The sequence below is a fragment of the Thunnus albacares genome, chromosome 12 (assembly GCF_914725855.1).
Source record: "Thunnus albacares chromosome 12, fThuAlb1.1, whole genome shotgun sequence".
NCBI lineage: Eukaryota > Metazoa > Chordata > Actinopteri > Scombriformes > Scombridae > Thunnus > Thunnus albacares.
Genome location: NC_058117.1, coordinates 3458329 through 3476410, shown reverse-complemented (window position 1 = coordinate 3476410; position 18082 = coordinate 3458329). Strand labels below are relative to the sequence as shown.

At 37.0% G+C, this 18082-nt stretch overlaps 1 long non-coding RNA gene across 1 annotated transcript; it reads left to right on the top strand.

Annotated features, from left to right (window-relative positions):
- The first annotated feature begins 9840 nt into the window (after positions 1-9840).
- On the top strand, positions 9841-11703 carry LOC122994050. Its single transcript, XR_006406513.1, has 2 exons — positions 9841-10351; positions 10760-11703. It is a non-coding gene; the product is annotated as an uncharacterized LOC122994050 (long non-coding RNA).
- The last annotated feature ends 6379 nt before the right edge of the window (positions 11704-18082 follow it).

The following is an 18082-nucleotide window of genomic DNA, read 5'->3' as shown; positions in this document are numbered from 1 at the left end:
CCAGAGAGTCAGAGAGAGCGCTAATCTGTCTGCTCTGCACATGCTCGGTCAGAGGCTGCACACACGCACGCACACACACACAAACACACACACACACACACACACACTCAAAGGTTGGCATGTTGCTAAAGCCTGGTAGAGATGGATAAAACAGTACCTGTAGTATATGACTGTAATCCCTGATTTCCTGTAATGTACATTTACATAATGCTTTTAATACTGCTATAAAAAGAATGATTCATTTTTATTTTCCATATTTGTAATTATATTTCAACAGTGACTTCCAGTGTGACTGTACAATGCTCTTTAATGCAACAGTACTATACTTCCAGCATCTTCTAATATATAATATTATCATAAGAGTTTTCAGATTGACTCCTCTGGTCTGAGGAATGTCAGTTTGCTCCTGTCACCCAAGGGTGCAGAGCTGACGGCCTGGGTGCCAAATGTCTGAGCTCCCTGACTGGCCGGCCGAGCTGTGAGTTTCACATGAGCCAACTAAATCTGCACTTACATCACACAAGTGTTTCAGATGGTGATTATACACTAGGTGTTTGGTTTCTTATTAAACAAAAGTCACCTATTTGTAGAATCACTAATACTCTTGTACAGATTGAGTGGCACTCTGAAATAGTCCCATTGTACACTGACTTACAGAAGTGCTGGTGTAGTCACTATGACATAGTCACTGCTTTCTAATAGTGTATTATAAAGTGGACTTCACCTTTACAGTTAAAATGTTGCTTTTTAAATCTAACACCTGATTTTAATTAGCGTACTGTAACCTGCTGAGGCTGCTAAATGCAGTCTCATTTATTTAATTTTGGCTCATGAGAAATGATTTCTTATCCTAGTGCTGCCTTTATCAAGAACCTGTGAGATTCCTCTGGTTTCAAGTGAGTTACACAGCAAGTTGATTGCTGAGACTCCAAATAACACTCATAAAGCAAAACTTGTAGTCAGTATTCAAATATTTTAATGCAATTTTATCACATGCACATTGTTTAAAGTCTTTATTTCAAACTGGATTTTTTTTTTTTTTGTCAAATTGAAACAAAATGTGAGCAAAATATGAATGTCTCTTTTCTTGGATAGATAAATCCACCATGTAATATAATATTTCCTTCATCTCAGTAATGTTACACACACACACACACACACACACACACACACACACACACACACACACACACACACACAGATCTTTGTGTACGGGATGTAGTCCTATTCCTGGTCTTAGCTTCAGCTGCTCCAGTTAGCCAATTAGACATCAGATTACCAGAAGGAAGAGAATGAGCAGGGTCACAGCTGAGGACGCCTGCGCCATTAACATGAAATAATGAAACACAACTCCAATAAATAAAACCTTTCAAACTGAGACACAAACTGCATCATGGAGACAATATAATATACACACACAATATGATAGTTAATGGAAAAAATAAAACTGATCTATTTTCACCGGAGTCATATTTGAAAACTAAGTAATTAAAGTTATACACCATTGATGGCCATTCTTCTGATAAAACTTTTCATAATTAGAGGACATACATATAATGATCATATGAGGGTTGGTGCCTGTCATGGTTTGTCATTCCTTTAATAACACGCTGCCCCCTAATGTTCAGTCATATTATGACATCAGCTGTAGCTGCTAGAGGCCAATGAGTCTAGGACTTTTTACATGTCTGAATCAAGTAGTGTAATATTTCCTGCTTTTGCAGTGTTACAATGAATAATTGCTGAATTTAATTCTGTCAAATTATAGCCTGGTTTCACTTTAATTTGAAGTTCGGACATATTGAAGGCTTCATCTTAAACTTTTTATGGTTGCATTTAAAAAATATGGGTTCACAGAGGTATGCTAGATATTTGTATAATTTAAACACTACTGTAATTAACTGTATGTCATGAAGATGTGTTCTGCACCTGTTCACTGGGAGCTCTCTGTAAGTATGCAATTCTCTACATCACCTGACTCCCTGACACACTGCTGGCAAATTGTGCAAAATGCTGTTGATTTGTGAAAACGATGTGTGTCCACAATTATTTTTTCAGGCCATTTTTCATGAAGATCTCTCTCCAGACTGAAATGTCTAAATGATAGTCGCTTTGTCTTTGTCCTCTGTTGCTTTGGTTATCACAAACCTGTGGATCACAGCCAAAAGCTGGTAAGGAGTGAGAAAGACACAACCTGGTTATTCAGCTGACTCTCAGCTGGTAGCCCCTTCCTGCCCTCTGTCATCACCTACTGTATTGTGTGTGTTGATACAGACTTATACTCTTATTTATGTGTTTTTCTGTTGTCCGTTGACATCTGTATAAGAATGGTACCATTTGATTGGTGGCTCTTGTTCTACTGCTCTTAGACATTGGTTAAATCACTATCTTATGATTGCAAAATCCTTACACAACACCTGTCTTGTGTGAACAGCTATTTTGACATTTAGAGTGATCACAGTTAGAGGTGATAGAAATTTGTCTTCTTAACTTCACTGCCACACAGCCCCAGGAGTCAGATCATGTGTTGTCTAACTCCTCACCTGTTACCTGCATAAATCTGATAAACCACTAGTAGTTGATGCTCTACCTGCCTTGTGGTCATCAGTCTTGCATGTATTTTAACTTCCAAGAATCTTACTGACCCCCCTGTAAAGTGCCTTTTAAAGGATAGGTTCATATTTTTACCAAACACATCCATCAGATGAGGGCTGCAGCAGCAATTTTGATGCCATGCTGCATCTTTCTCTCTCATGACCTCAACATGTCCTGCCTTTTCATCTTTCTCCACCTTGTCTGATCATTCCCATCCTCTCCTCCTCTTCCATCCAGCAATGATTCTCTGCTGTACCTCTGTATTTATTCATTAACATGCAATTGTCAGGTAAACTAGCAATTCTGCTGATGTCCTTGAAACGGAATACTCTATTGATCCGTTAGAGATTTCTTTGAACAGGTCTAGTTAGAGGATAGATTCATATTTTTTTTCTATTTTAAAACAGGTCAGGTGACCATATGAACATTGAAACAGGTTTTGCTTGCTGTAATTGTTCCTCCTGTTCAAACTAGACATTAACTGGCCATCCTATAAGTGCTTTCAGTGTAAGTGTCCCCATTCTGTGCAAACATATCTTCCAAAGTGTATTCCAAGCTAATATGCTAAAACTTCAGCACTCTGGGCTAAACAAATGGAATCATCCAAAGTTCTTTTAGTACAAAATGACCTCTTTGTGTTAATATCCATCCACTCTGTTCAGCAGAGAAACTGTGCAGGGAAGCACAAAGATGGAATTTTGTACTAAATTGATTAGGATGATACCCACCTGATTTGTCTAAATCAGACTGCTTTTGCATATTAGCTTTAAATATCACTTACATTGGAAAGGAAAAACAATAGGCAACATTTCAGGAAGTGACCCAAAACCACATATATTTACGATGAAATGACAGAAGCCCTCTAGTGGCATCATATGACAGGAGCAAAGGTGATGTTATTGGAAAGCGACAAAGTCTGTGTAGAGAGGCAAAGCATTGATTTTAACACAGTAGATAGCTGTAGGAGTCAACATTGTTTTCTAAAAGCACAACCCCAATAATCCCTTATCTTAACCACATGAGTATTGCTGTAACCATGACGACTAAGGTCTCATGACCTTAAGGAAGTAGTAATTTGAACCCAGTCCACAATGTTTATTTCACAATGATGTCCTGCTGATAGGGGTGTTAGGTCAGAAAACACTTCTGTGTGTCATTCTGGAGTTCATGGACCAACCATATATTTTGTCATTTAATGTGGAGAACTTGTTGATCTCGTCAGGGCTAGTATGAACAGGAGGTATGATTACAGCAAGTAAAACCTGTTTAAATGTTCTTATGGGCACCTTCTTGTTGTTTTAAGACAAACTTGAATAATTGTGAACCTATCCTTTAACCTGACCTGTTTTAAGAGTCTGCTGTTGTTAACGAGAGCAAGAAAGAGAGAGAAAAGACAGCAGCATGCAGTCAAAATCACTGCTCCAGCATTCATCAGATGAATGTGTTTGGTGATGTAACACGTCAGTGAGTGATGGCACATTGAAGTGTCATTGAACTTTCCAATCTGCTCCTCTCCGTCCATGCTGCCAAAACACAACTTGTTATTGATTCCATTTAGGAAGCATGACGTCAAAACAAGTTTCAGCTTGACCAGAAAGTTAAAACCATCTACCTGATTGTGTTTGTTGAGATGAAAAGAAGCATGTGTTTAAATTATAGGTCTATTACTGTGACACAGTCTTCAATCAAAGAAACCACTCAAACCTTTTCAGTCCTGGACTCACTCCCAGCCCTGCCCAGCAGCTTATTTCATTTTATGAAGCATCACAGCTCTGAAAGACTGCTTTCTCCCTTAGAGAGTCTGAATAGATCAATCCCAAAGCAGTTCCTGTTGAAATGTCCTCTCACAGGAAATCAGTTTCATTCAAAAGATCTGGCAACACTTCTTCAAATGTGGAGGGGCAGCAGTAGAGTCACAGTGAGTGTAGAAAAAGAAAGCAGCAAATGTGGAAGCAATTATGACCTTGTCACACGCTGTTACTGGGAAGGTGTTGCCATGTCACGCAGTCATGTCACAGTTTTATAGTTATACTTTCCATTGTTCCTGATTTATTTCATTAATGCACGTTCAGCATCGCAGTCACAGATTCCCCTTCACCAGGACAGCTGATATTACTGCACATTAATAGAACAAATTAATAGTATAAATATTAAGAGTGATAAAGTCATGACACAACTACATGTAGTAAATACTAATGAGAGTACATATCAAACAGACAGTTTGTGTTTTGTAAACACAATTGTGTATGTGGATGATTTTTTATTAAGTATAATTAAGTATACTATGAATTATACTATTATCAATACACAGTAAAATATGCCAAAACATTTTAATACTTGACTTGATTAACAATATGCTTGAACTATATTTAAATATCAATAAATACGTATGAAGTACATTTTTATTATTTTTGGGGCTAATTTTCAGTGCCTGAAAAATGGATTAAAATTGTGTTTCAATGTACTACTTTAAAGTGTATTATTAATCTAGTAGTACTTCAATATAGAAATACTGACTCTGCATCACATTCATTCACACACACAACACTGATGTCAAGTTAAAAAGTAAAATATTACAATTTTTAATGTTTTTTCTTTTGAAATACTTTTTTTGGTTCTGTTTTTTGAGAGGTTTGTAATTTAGTATTTTTGAACACAATTTATTGTACTTACCTTTACATACTTGAAATAAGGCTTGAATCTATACTCAAACCACAAATTTCAGGTGTTATTACTGTAAAATATTTTCAGTATGTAAATATATTGTTAAATTCATGTAGTTTTAGTGTATTTTTTTACATATTTTAATTATATTATCAGTATATTTATTGTATATTAAATGTGTATTGGTAGTTCTCCTAAAAGGACAAATATATACTTAAAGTTCACAAAAATGCATTTCAAACAAAGTACATGATCGGTACAAAAAGATATACTTAAGCAGACTGACTTAATGGCAACAACTTAATGGTGTCTCAAAATAGTCAAATGCAGAAAGTGTATTTCAGTATGTGTTTAATTGCACTAAACATCCAGTATATCATTAGTATAATAAGTACATTGTTAGTATGTCATGAATAGCACACTTTAAGAACATTAATCATGAGCGCACATGGAAGCATACTAAATATATTAAGTGCTCTTTAGTGTTCTACCTGAGAAGTTCAGAACACAAACTGTGGTTTTATAGATGGAAGGTGGAAAATTATTTATTATGTGACTTGCACTGATTGACATTTAAACTCTACAGATGTGGTGTATGGCCTGTTTGTTCTGTGCAACACTATATATATATATATATATATATATATATATATATATATATATATATATATATATATTTATATGCTGCTTGAAAGTTTGTGAACCCTTTAGAATTTTCTGTATTTCTGCATGAATATGACCAAAAACGTGATCAGATATTTACACAAGTCCTAAAACTAGACAAAGTGAACCCAATTAAACAAATGAGACAGAATTTTTTTTTTCATGTTTTTCATTTATTTATTGAGGAAAATTACACAATCTCACATATTTGTGGGAGGCAAAAGTTTGTGAACCCTTGCTTTCAGTAACTGGTGTGACCCCCTTTTGCAGCAATAACTTCAACCAAACGTTTCCGGTAACTGTTTATCAGCCCTGCACATCAGCTTGGAGGAATTTTAGCCCATTCCTCCTTACAGAACAGTCTCAACTCAGAGATGTTGGTAGGCTTCTTTGCATGAACTGACTGCTTCAGGTCCTTCCACAGCATTTCTATAAGATTAAGGTCAGGACTTTGACTCGGCTATTCCAAAGTCCAAAGTGTCGTTGTCTTACTGCATAACCCACTTTCTGTTCAGCACAGACAGATACCTTGACATTTGCCTGTAGAATTGGCTGGTACAACTCAGAACTCATCAATGATTGCAAGCTGTCCTGGTTCAGAGGCAGCAAAGCAGCCCAAACCATGATACTATCATCATGTTTCACAGATTGGTTAAGGTTCTTATGCTGGAATGCAGTGTTTGCTCATCGCCAAACAGAACGCTTCTCACTCAAGCCAAAAAGTTTGATTTTGGTCTCATCCATCCACAGAGCATTGCTCCAACCACCTTCTGGCTCATCCATGTGGTCTTGAGAGAACCGTAGACGGCAGCAATGTTCTGTTTGGAGAGAAGTGGTTTCTTTCCTTGCAACTCTGCCATGCACACCATTGATGTTCAATGTTCTCCTGATAATGGACTCATTAACATCGACTGTAGCCACTGCAAGAGGGACCTTTAGTTTCCTAGACGTTACCCTGGGGTCCATTGTGGCCTCCCGGAGTATTACACACCTGCTCTTGGTGTGATTTTTGTTGTTCAACCACTCTAGGGGAGGGTAACAATGGTGTTGGATGTCTTCAATTTGTATATGATCTGCCTGCCAGCTGACTGATGGAGTCCAAACTCTTCAGAAATGGTTTTGTAACCCTTTCCAGCTTAGTGAGCATCAACAACTCTTCTTCTAAGGTCCTCAGAAATCTCCTTTGTTTGAGCCATGATACACTTCCACAAACCTGTGTTGTGAAGCTCAGAGTTTGATAGTGAAGACCCAGATTTCTCTTCTTTAAATAAGGCAGGGCCTCCCAGACTCACACTTGATTGTCATCTCATTGATTGAAACACTCCCATTCAAATGTATTGATAATCTTAGGGGTTCACATACTTTTGCCACGCACTAATATGTAACATTGGATCATTTTCCTCAATAAATAAATGAACAAGTGTAAAGTTTTTGCCTCAGTTTGTTTTAGGTCATATTTAAGGAGAAATAGAGCAAATTTCAAGCAGCACTGTATATATATATATATATATATATAGATAGATAGATAGATAGATAGATATAATTACCCCAATGCATGATAATCTAAATGCTGTTTCAATAAGACTCAGTCTCTATATTTTAATATATATTTTAATTCTATATATATTCTTGCGCAAAACAATCAAATTTAGTCTAGATATTTACTCTAAAAACATAACAAAATCAGCCAACAAACCCCACCACGTGTCATTTATGTAATTACACAATGTGAACTGCTCCCCATGTCGTTAAAATCCATAAATTCCCAGAAACAAAAAGAAAACAGGACCTTGCTGTGCTGGATGGTAGCTACATTGTGCCTGATCAGAATAGCTTTTCAGTAACATACTGTCATACACTGCATGTGCACAAATTCTGTGCATTGCAAATACATTGTATTCCCATTTAAAAACATCACATCAAGTTATTGTAGTCCTTACTTTATTGTAAAGATACACACACTTTTGAGTCATCATCATATTTCACTTATAAATGTTTTTTGTTTATTATAGGCTAATTGTTTTAAATGTAGAATGTGATTCTTGCTTATATAGTGTATAAAATCGTTTTTTCCCTTCTAACACATAATAAATGCTGCTGCATGGGGCTCTGTGCTTTTAAATGGACTGCTGAATAATGGGGAAACAGAGCAAAGTGACGGACCCAAACGGCAGCATCAGCTGTACAGGCCTATCCCGGTCTCAAGGGCAAAGAGGGGGGAGGGGTGGGGATGCTAGTGTTGTTGTTGGGGGTGGCGGGGTGTGGTGGGGGGAGTGAGAGAGAGAGATAGAGAGAGAGAGAGACAGAGATAGAGAGAGAGAGAGAGAGAGAGAGAGAGAGAGAGAGAGAGAGAGAGCATCTGTCTGCATGGTGACGTCACCCCGCCCCAGCCGCTTGAAGCCTTCTCCTGTGCGTATTCGACCGCCCGCCCGTCCGCACTGTCCGGGAGGATGAATCCAAACTCTTTGATTTCATTTAACAAACCCGTCTCGAATATTAAACCAATTAACCGAGATCAGTTTTCAGCATCTTGGGGGAGAGTGGGAAGAGGAGACTGCGGCTCAGCGGAAGAGAATTAAATTTATTTTCTTTCCATCTGAAACATTTTTTTTTTGTCCTGCATGAAAGGATCTAGAGGAGAGAGGAGGAGAGGAGAGGAGAGGAGAGGAGAGAGGGAGGATGTGGAGGCGCCGGGATGAATCCTGGAGGAGATAATGCGACAAGAAGAGGAGCAGCTCCGTGTTTCACTGCAGACATCGACGCTCTTCATATTTAGGCAACTCATTCCTGTTATTTCAATCGATGTGCGTTTAGAGGAGGCTGCCTTTGTGCGTAAATTAGGATGATGCGGGCTGCATCCAGCCTGCTATTCCAGATGAATACAGATATATTTACATATATTTTCTAACACAGTTAATGATTTCTCTTAAATTGAATGTTTTTATTTGAATGGAATATTTACTTATTGTTTGGTAGAATGTTAGGCCTTGTTGGAGTATATAGGCTAATGCTGCATGGCCCGGCCTACATACTGTAATAATCTGCTCCATTTAGTGTCGGGAGGGGTGTAAAGCCTGATGAAAATCACTCTTATATAACATTCCAAGAGGGACATTTTGTGAGTCTGTGCTTGTCAATATTCAGCATGATGTAACCTTATGATTTATATGTTTTTTATTATCTCTACAATATTCAGCAGGGACATTGTGTCTGTTACACTGTGGTGTGTTTATAGTAGTTACTGCGGTGCGTGTTTGATGCTTATATTCTTTCATTATTTTCTTCCATTTAGACAATGGTAACGATTTTAAAATCATCATTCTGAATAGCTCATAAGACTCCAGATGCTATTTGTTCACGAGGGGAATGATACTGTGTCACCATTTGGCACAAGAAGAGAAGAAGAGATTCCTATGAAAAACGCCCTTTTTCCACACTCTGGTGCGTAAAAGTCATCTTTATCACCACGATAAAACGATTCAGATGCTCCGGTTTCCATCTGTTTACATTCTGATAAGCTTCCCTCATCAAATCTAGTCTTAGCCTCATTTAGATCCCCATGCAGCCTGGGCTCTACTCTGTAATGGCTGCCTGCTTGATGTGTCCTTGACATGTCATGAGAAAGAAAGACTGAACATTATCTGTGTTTGTGCATGATTTTGACTTGTGAATGCAGTCCATTAAGGCAGGCAGGTGTAAACAGCTGATTGCTGCTTTAAAATTTAGAGCAAAAGGGAGATGATCCGCTGGAATGTGTGTGACCTTTATTGTCAGTAAGGGAGTGTGTTTTAGAAGGATTCAAAAGTGTTCGTTTTGGCTCGATTTTTCTTCAAAATATGTTAATCATTGGGAATATTCTTCATAGATGATACTGGCAGCTGTGACCGTGTTACAGGATTACAGAAAAACAACGCTGCTGCATGCTAGGAAGAGAAAAATGGACAATTGATGGTGCACACAGTTCAGCTGACAGAGATAAAGAGATAGATAGAGAGATAGATTTGAGATGTGTAGGCTTGTAGCTTCAACCTCAGCAGCCTCTTTAACCTCAAGGTTATTCTTCCTCACTCTCTCTTGTCTTTCTATGAATCTGGACTTCCTCTCTCAGTGTTCACAGTGGACCTTGATTTAAAATCAGTCAATTAAGGCACGCGGTGAATGCCAAGAGAGAAGCCTCACTGCTCCACAACTGTTGGAATTTGGAAGGGAATGTGAGCAGCTGTATAGATACAAGCATGTGCTCTATGTATTTACTGCATACTACATGTATACGCCGCTGTCTGGCATTTTTTATCACAAGTAATGACTGCACTATACTAAACAAGGAAAACAATTTTCGGGTTACATGTTATTGTTGAGAAAAGAAGATTATTTTCATTTTTTTGGTCTCTTTCACAGTGAATGACAGGATTCTAAAAATGAGATTCAAGTAAGTATAAGAGTAAGTGTGATTTTTAAGGGATCTAAAAAATGACTGTATGTAATTTCCCATCAATTTTCCCATGTTTATATCTATATAATCTGTTTTCTCTACTCTGTCAAGAATTTAAAAAGAGGGTTTAGAAATTGTAATTTAAAATTTTTGGATAATTGTTCTAAAACATTTAGTATCTACCTTAAAAAGGAAATGATAAAACATAAACAGCATCTCCAGTCCCCACATTTCATAAAAAAAATACAGAGGACAATAGTAGCTACAGTCCTGATCAGTCAAGGTTTGTCTGTGGTGTTTTGAAAGAATACTAAAAATCTTATGATACCTAATAGATGTAACTTATGCAGATGTTCCCAAACTCCTGACTTTGCATCAAAGGTCACGAGGATGCATTTATTTTAGATTGAGCAGGTCGCTGGTGTTGTGATGAGGCTCTGGAGTCAGAGGTTGAAATGAACTGATCACTGCAGCAGGAGACTCAAGGTTACATACAGTAGAAGGACAACAGATACCACCATGATGTGATCAGCCTTGCCCTCTTCTTTCTATTCCTTTTGTGAAACACTGAAGACTGCATGTACACATACTGTATGAAGCACTTCTACCTATGTGCAGGTAATTATACTCCTTGTGACCCAGACAGAGAGAGAGACTGAGCCTGGGTAATAAGCTACTCAATAGACTATTCTCCTGATTTACAGATCATCTATGAAGCCTCTTACAGGAGGCCTTGGACAATTTCACCACATTTTTCTGTATGTGCTGTAAAGTCACTAGTGTTGTTCAGTGAATCAGGCATTCACTGCCTTTGAGTAACTATTCATAAACTATGACCAGCTCTTTATGCTCAGTAATACCACCTTCCTGCAACAAAGTCCTGAACTGCTAATACTTATAAGAAATCCAGAGACGCTGTCAGCCTGAAGAACCCCCTGGCTCTCTGGGAACCTGGGATTCTTGCAGCTGATCTTCTCAGTAGTGGATGTCACTGGGTCCAATAAGGAGAAGTTGTCCAGATCCTGTTTATTTAATATATCAGTTTGGATGTTGTGGAGATTTTGGTGGCCCTAGTTCTTCCTCATTTAATGTTTGTACATTTCCCATCAATCCTACTTTGAGTTTTTACTTTAGCCTGTAAAAATGAGTGATCATAACGTTGATGAGTTGACATGTAACATCTTGTGAAAATGTTACATCTATTGAATATTGTATGTTTTTCAAGGAATATTTGCACAGTTTTTGAACTGATGTTGTCATAGGGCAGTATTTAAATGTGTTACTATCTACTGCACATAGATATCTATACAGGTTTACTTCATTTGATCAATAAAGTGAATCAGATTCAATTTGTAAGGCTGTTTTTTTCTTTACTGCAGTTCCATATTCACTCTTTTTTCAGCCACATAAAGTAATATTAGAAATAATCAGAGGTGTTTTATCAATGTAAGGTTTCCTACACTTAAAAACTGGAACGAGGCTCATGCAGCTGACGATGAAGAAACACAACTACATAAGCAAGATACATAAAGATATTAAAAAATAAATCACAGAATAATAAATAAAGGAATCACATCATGTTCTGCTGATGAATAAATAATCACAGTTGTGGTGTCTGAGTACCCGACATTAACATTGGCACTCACTTGCATTATGAAGACACTGTGAGCTGTTATTGAGGGCAGCATATGGTTTGAACAGTGGAATATCACATGACCTATAATTTGTTTTTCAACTGGCTGTTTCACATATAAGAACGTTGATAAAACTGAGATTTTTGCTGCTTGTGGCAATTCATTGAGTTTGAAACACTGGGGTGAGGTGGGGGATACAAGTTACAAACAAAGGATCAGTGGGTACTGTCACATGCAGCAGAAATGCTAATGAAGCAGGTTTTTGGCTCCAACATGACTGTCTCTGACAACTACACAACAGTTTGCAAGTGTTTCTGGGACTCCTGAAAAAGATTATTTACTGAAATAAAGACGTGATAAAAAACAAACAAACAAATAAAATAGCACTTTCTGGATCTAACAGAGATGTGACACAAAACAGGTGCTCTTGATGCACAAGTAGGCAGTCGATGTCCACAAAAAAGGGGAAATGAATCCCCCCCGAAAGGTCACACCGCGTCATCGAGATACAAAAAAAGGCTTTTATTATAGTAGATACATGACCGCACAGCGCTCCTCCAAACAGTCACAATTTTGAATTAAATAAATGCTTTAATTACACACATGAGAATTCATACAGTAACATCCTGCTTCCTCATTACACCTGTACACAATAAATAAACACAGAAAATAAGCATGAATAGCTAATAACAATGAAAATAAGCATGAATGACAAAAATGATAGTAAAGAAAATATATGAATCAACACTAACACAGCTAATAATAAAGAAAATACAGTATAAGAATGAACACTGTCACAGATAACAAAGGAAATATATACATTATGACACACACAGTAGTAGTAAAGACATTTATACTAATAGTAAATAAAAAAAGAGAGTAAATAAATGATTTTTGTTAAAGCAAGAACAAAACAGGTGAGGAGAAAAATTCACTTAATTGCGAGTATGTGTCTGTTTGAGGAGGACTTTACATGCAGCCTCTATAATAAAGGCTTTTAATCTTTTATATCTCGATGAAGCAGTGTGACTTGACTTTTTTGTGGAAATTGAACTAAAGATCTGTTTTAGAGTGCAGACACCAGCTTGTTTACATCAACCTTGTTGTAAAAGGCGAGCCGGCCTAATCTGACCCTGCTGGCTGTTAATCCTCAGTAATGATTGCTCTACATTTAGTCCTGCTGGCTCTCTGAATGTTTCCACAGGCTGTAAGTCATGTCTGTCACGCTCACTATCTCACAAATGTTGTGCTTCTCCTACAAGATTCTGTTTAGAACTGTGTTTTATTCACATTAACACACACACACACACTCAGCTCCGTCTATACACACGCATTTACAAACACGCTCACAAAAACACACGTAGATTATATAATCCAACATTGTTTTTCTCTCAATTGATCCAGTTACATGCTCAAATATATTTAAAGTTGCATGTCTATGGGTTGCAGATGTAATTTTAATCCCTCAGAATCAGACAGAAAACATTTTGAATTACATATTATATAACAAAATGATGAGGCAGCTGCAGCCAGTACAGTATATTTTTAAAGTGTGGAATGTGATTTCCTCCTCAGGAACCCTGTCATTAGTGAGTCCACAATCACAATAAAGCAACACGCAATATGTAACCTCTAAAGCTATCATGAATCATATAAATTTGACATAAAGTTAGTCAACAATCATCAACCAAAAGCACCCGGAGGTGGAAATTCAAATTCTTGTGGTGAGTTATAGAATTAATTTAGGTAGAAAACCTGAAAATGTATCTATATGTATTCATGTCATGTACTTTCTTAATCATTTGAAGAACCTAAAAAAGGATTTATTGATTATTAAAAATGAGTTTAATCTGGCTTTTCTAACACAAGACCAGGCATCAGTAGCTGTTATATGCAAATAGAATTAAGTTGTGCAAATAATGCAAATGGGTTTGAAGCATCAGTCAAAAACAAATGGCACATGGCTGTGGTTGCCAGGTAACAGTGGTTATCCTCAGGCACGCTGCACAGCAGTGCAGGTAGCAGAAGAATCCACACTCTGACGGCAGAGAACACCTTCAGTCCTACATGTGACTGTGTGACAACTTTACTCACTGAACGCAAAGCAGATTTTGGGATTATTCTTTGAATGCATGCTGCTAAAGGAAGAGCCGACCTCATAAGAGTCAAAAATGAAAAAAAAAGTAATTCACTGGTCTATAATGTCTCCATTTAACTCAACTGGTGTTTCTCATTTAACTCAATTCATGTTTTAATAATCAATACAATAAGGCAAACTATCAATAAACAGTATGGAAATGTATGGTGTAGTCAAATTCGAACACATGCAGATTTTCTTAATCTAATGAAGTGAGTCATATCAGTAATAACTTGTCTCTTGTCTCCAGATACATTATTCATTCTGCAGCACTGAAGGAATTCACAATATATTGAAAGTGCATGAATGTATGTTAGGAATGAGTTTATGTGCAGTCAGTTCAATGAAAGATGTGTGTGTGTGTGTGTGTGTGTGTGTGTGTGTTTAACTACTGTAAGCTAACAGTCTAAAAGATATTGCTTTCAGGATTTTAAATCCCACACAGATCAAACTGTGTACACCAGTGTTGAGAGCTGCATTATGCCTGAATACAGTAACATACTGTATGTGCTGATATGTAGGTGCTGGTAAATTGACCTCTAGGGGGCACAAAAGGCTTCACACAGTAACTGACCTCAAAGGCACTTTAAACTTTAAAACACATATTTGTAAAAAAAAAAAAAAAAAAAAAAAAATCGTCTCATCTTTTAGGATGATTTCTCTCAAATTTTGTGTAGAATTATGTGTGAAATTTAAATATTATGAGTCGTTATGGTTAAAATGTCCTTTACTTTTAATACACCTTCTTTAATGATTGAAAACATTTCAAACATTTCTTTAAATATGTGTCTTCTAAAAATTGAGGCATGGCTCAGATATGTAAAGATTAATGTCACAACTACTGATGCTGGTGCTGCTTATGCTACTACTACCAACACTGTGAGTATTACCACTATTACTGTAAGTACCAGTACTAGCATTACTGGTACTACTGTACTACTAATACTGTTACCATCTAGTTTACATTATTAGTTTCTAATTGACATTGTGGGTGTACGTGATGTGCTGTTGTGTGTAGCTTTATATTTTGTATTTTGTATGATGTGTTCTGTGTTTTTTTGTTTTTGTTTTGTTGTTGTTGTTTTGTTTTTTTTTGCTTTCTACTGTTTGTTGTTGTGCTGTTGTATGTTTTGATTGTGTGGGACTACAGATGCAAATTAGCTTCGAGCTAACTCAGGTGCAGTGCATCTTTAATGTTTAAAACTGCACACTGTCCCAATCAGTAAATCAAATCAAATCTTTACTGCTACCACAAATACTGTACCTACAACTGCTACTATTATATCTACTAGTGCTACTGCCACTCTTACAACTGCTACTAACATTAGTTTATAACAGCAGTCAAATTGACTTATAAGTCTCATTCCTATCTATTATATATGATGTTGCTTATGAAACATTCAATATAAATAACCGAGGAAATATAAACAGCAAAGACTGGCTAGAATAAAATACCAGAGACCTGGTGGGATGCAATTCCTGAATGTAACAGCAGAGGTCGCCATTAATCTGCTTATAACAGTCGCCCTGTCCATTGTTCTGCATTTGCCATGGATATGTCATGATAAGACTTATATGGTCAAAAAAGCCAGAGCAGCATCAGCACCGTTTACAGAAATGGACGTGTTCAGATGGTCATGTCATTAAATCTCTCTGCCTGAGACCAAAATGCAGTCCTGGAAAAGTTTCAATGTTCTATTAAACAAATTGAAGTGTTCTGCAATTTTAAAGAAAGGTCACCCTTTAATAACATCATTTTTCAATATCATAATTTGTATATTTATTTCTGTGTAAAGATATTAGATATCTGTTTTATGATGACAGTCTTGTACTCCATGTTCACAACTCTGAACATGAAGTACATTTGATAACAAAAACGTATGGACAGCACAGTGTGGAAGATAAACACTGACACTGAAAGGAATGTTAGTGACATTTTCTATAAAAAAGCAAAGAGACAAAGACAGAGAAAGAGATGGGGGTGACTGTCATGGTTGAAACACTTGTGACTACTTCCAGTAGCCTATATCTTAGACTCAACATTTTTAAATTGGACAATGATAGCAGGAATATGTTATTGGTTTACAGTATGGTTAGTATTTAGAAGATAAACCAATCATAACTTCATTAAAGGTGATTTAATTAAGCACCTGAGACAGAGGCTGATTGTTCTTTTGTGTTAACAACATTTACTGTTAAAAATGTTAAAATCTTGCTGAAGTTTTAGGTACAATGTTGATTTATAATGTGTCTGATATCTGGAACAAACATGTATGCTTTCTTTAAATTATGGACAGCAGTGGTAGAAGAAGTATTCAGATCCTTTACTCAAGTTAAAGTACCAATACAGCAATGTAAAAATACTCCATTACAAGTAAAAGTCCTGCATGAAAAATCCCACTTAAGTAAAAGTACATAAGTATGGTTAAAGTATTGCAGTAAAAGTAGTGGTTTGGTCCCTCTGACTGATATATTATTATATATGACATCATTAGATTATTAATAGTGAAGCATCAGTGTTAGAGCAGCATGTTACTGTTGTAGCTGCTGGAGGTGGAGCTAGTTTACACTACTTTATATACAGTTAGCTAGTTTAGTCCAGTGGTTCCCAATCTGGGGGTCGGGCCCCTCCAAAGGCTCAGCAGATAAATCTGAGGGGTCGTGAGATGATTAATGGGAGAGGAAAGAAGGAAAAACAAAGTTCTGATACACAAATCTGTTTTCGGTTGAGAAGTGTGAGAGGTTTAGAGGGAAAATCACCATTTGGTGGAGCTGTTAACAACTCATAGACATCTGAAATGTGACTACACACTGCTTTTTGTAAGACATCAAAAGCCAAAAAGTAACTAAAGCTGTCAAATAAATGTGGTGGAGTAGAAACTACGATATTTCCCTCTGAAATGTAGTGGAGTGGCAGTATTAAGTGGCATTAGATGGAAATACTCAGTAATGTACAAGTACCTCAAAATTGTAGTTAAGTGCAGTTCTTGAGTAAATGTACTTAGTTACTTCCCACTGCTGTCAAAGGGTTAAATTCATATCCAAGCTCAGGACAATAACAATCTATTTAGGCTACAAAACTGACTGATTGGAAATACGTGCTGCTCCTGGTCCATTCATCATTCTCCAGCAGTTTCCCCCATGGTGAGCATGTTTCTTCTCTGAGGCTTTGAACCTATTCATCTAATGGTATCACAGTCATTTCCTGTACTTCCCACTTAAACTTCATATATCAATCATTTAAAAAAATCAAGGTTATTGCAGTTTTAGGGTTCATTTGTTCACATGTGTCTATTTCTGTCTCGTGACTACATTCTCACTGAGTCAAGCACAAGAACACGGAGGATATGTGATGGAAACTTTCCACCTGAATTTCTGCCTTACAAAGACGATTTACAGTACATCTACGTCATCTTTTCCCAAAGGTGGCTGGCGACGTCACGTATGTGACATTCAAGTGTCGTCGGAATATGTAGGGATGAAGCCACATTGGTCCTGTTGTTTTTGAATGTTCTTTATGAATAAATTTGAGTTGAGTTTAGTTGACAAGGGTTGTTCTCTGAAACGCAAGCTATAAACACAGCTGAGAGAAAACAGAGTTCAAAACAATTTAAAAGACTTTGGACGGAACCTACGGTATTTTTAAGTTTATCATAGGCACAGGACTGAGAAGTATTATATAGATACTGAGGTCCACTGAAGCAAGCACCGATTATTATAATTCAGACAGTCAAAAATGTTATCGGATAGAGATACTTGTGAAAGGCTTTTAATGTGAAGCAGCTGCAGGAGGTTTTTGAATTTACCACCACGGACGAGAGGATTCTTTAAATCTAGATTCAGACATTTTCACGGCCTTTTTTGTCTGAGGAGAAGTGATCTATGTCGTTGAAGCACAAACAAAATCTAGCAAAGCAGGGTGAACCAGAAAAAAATACTGTGTGTTGATGAATAACA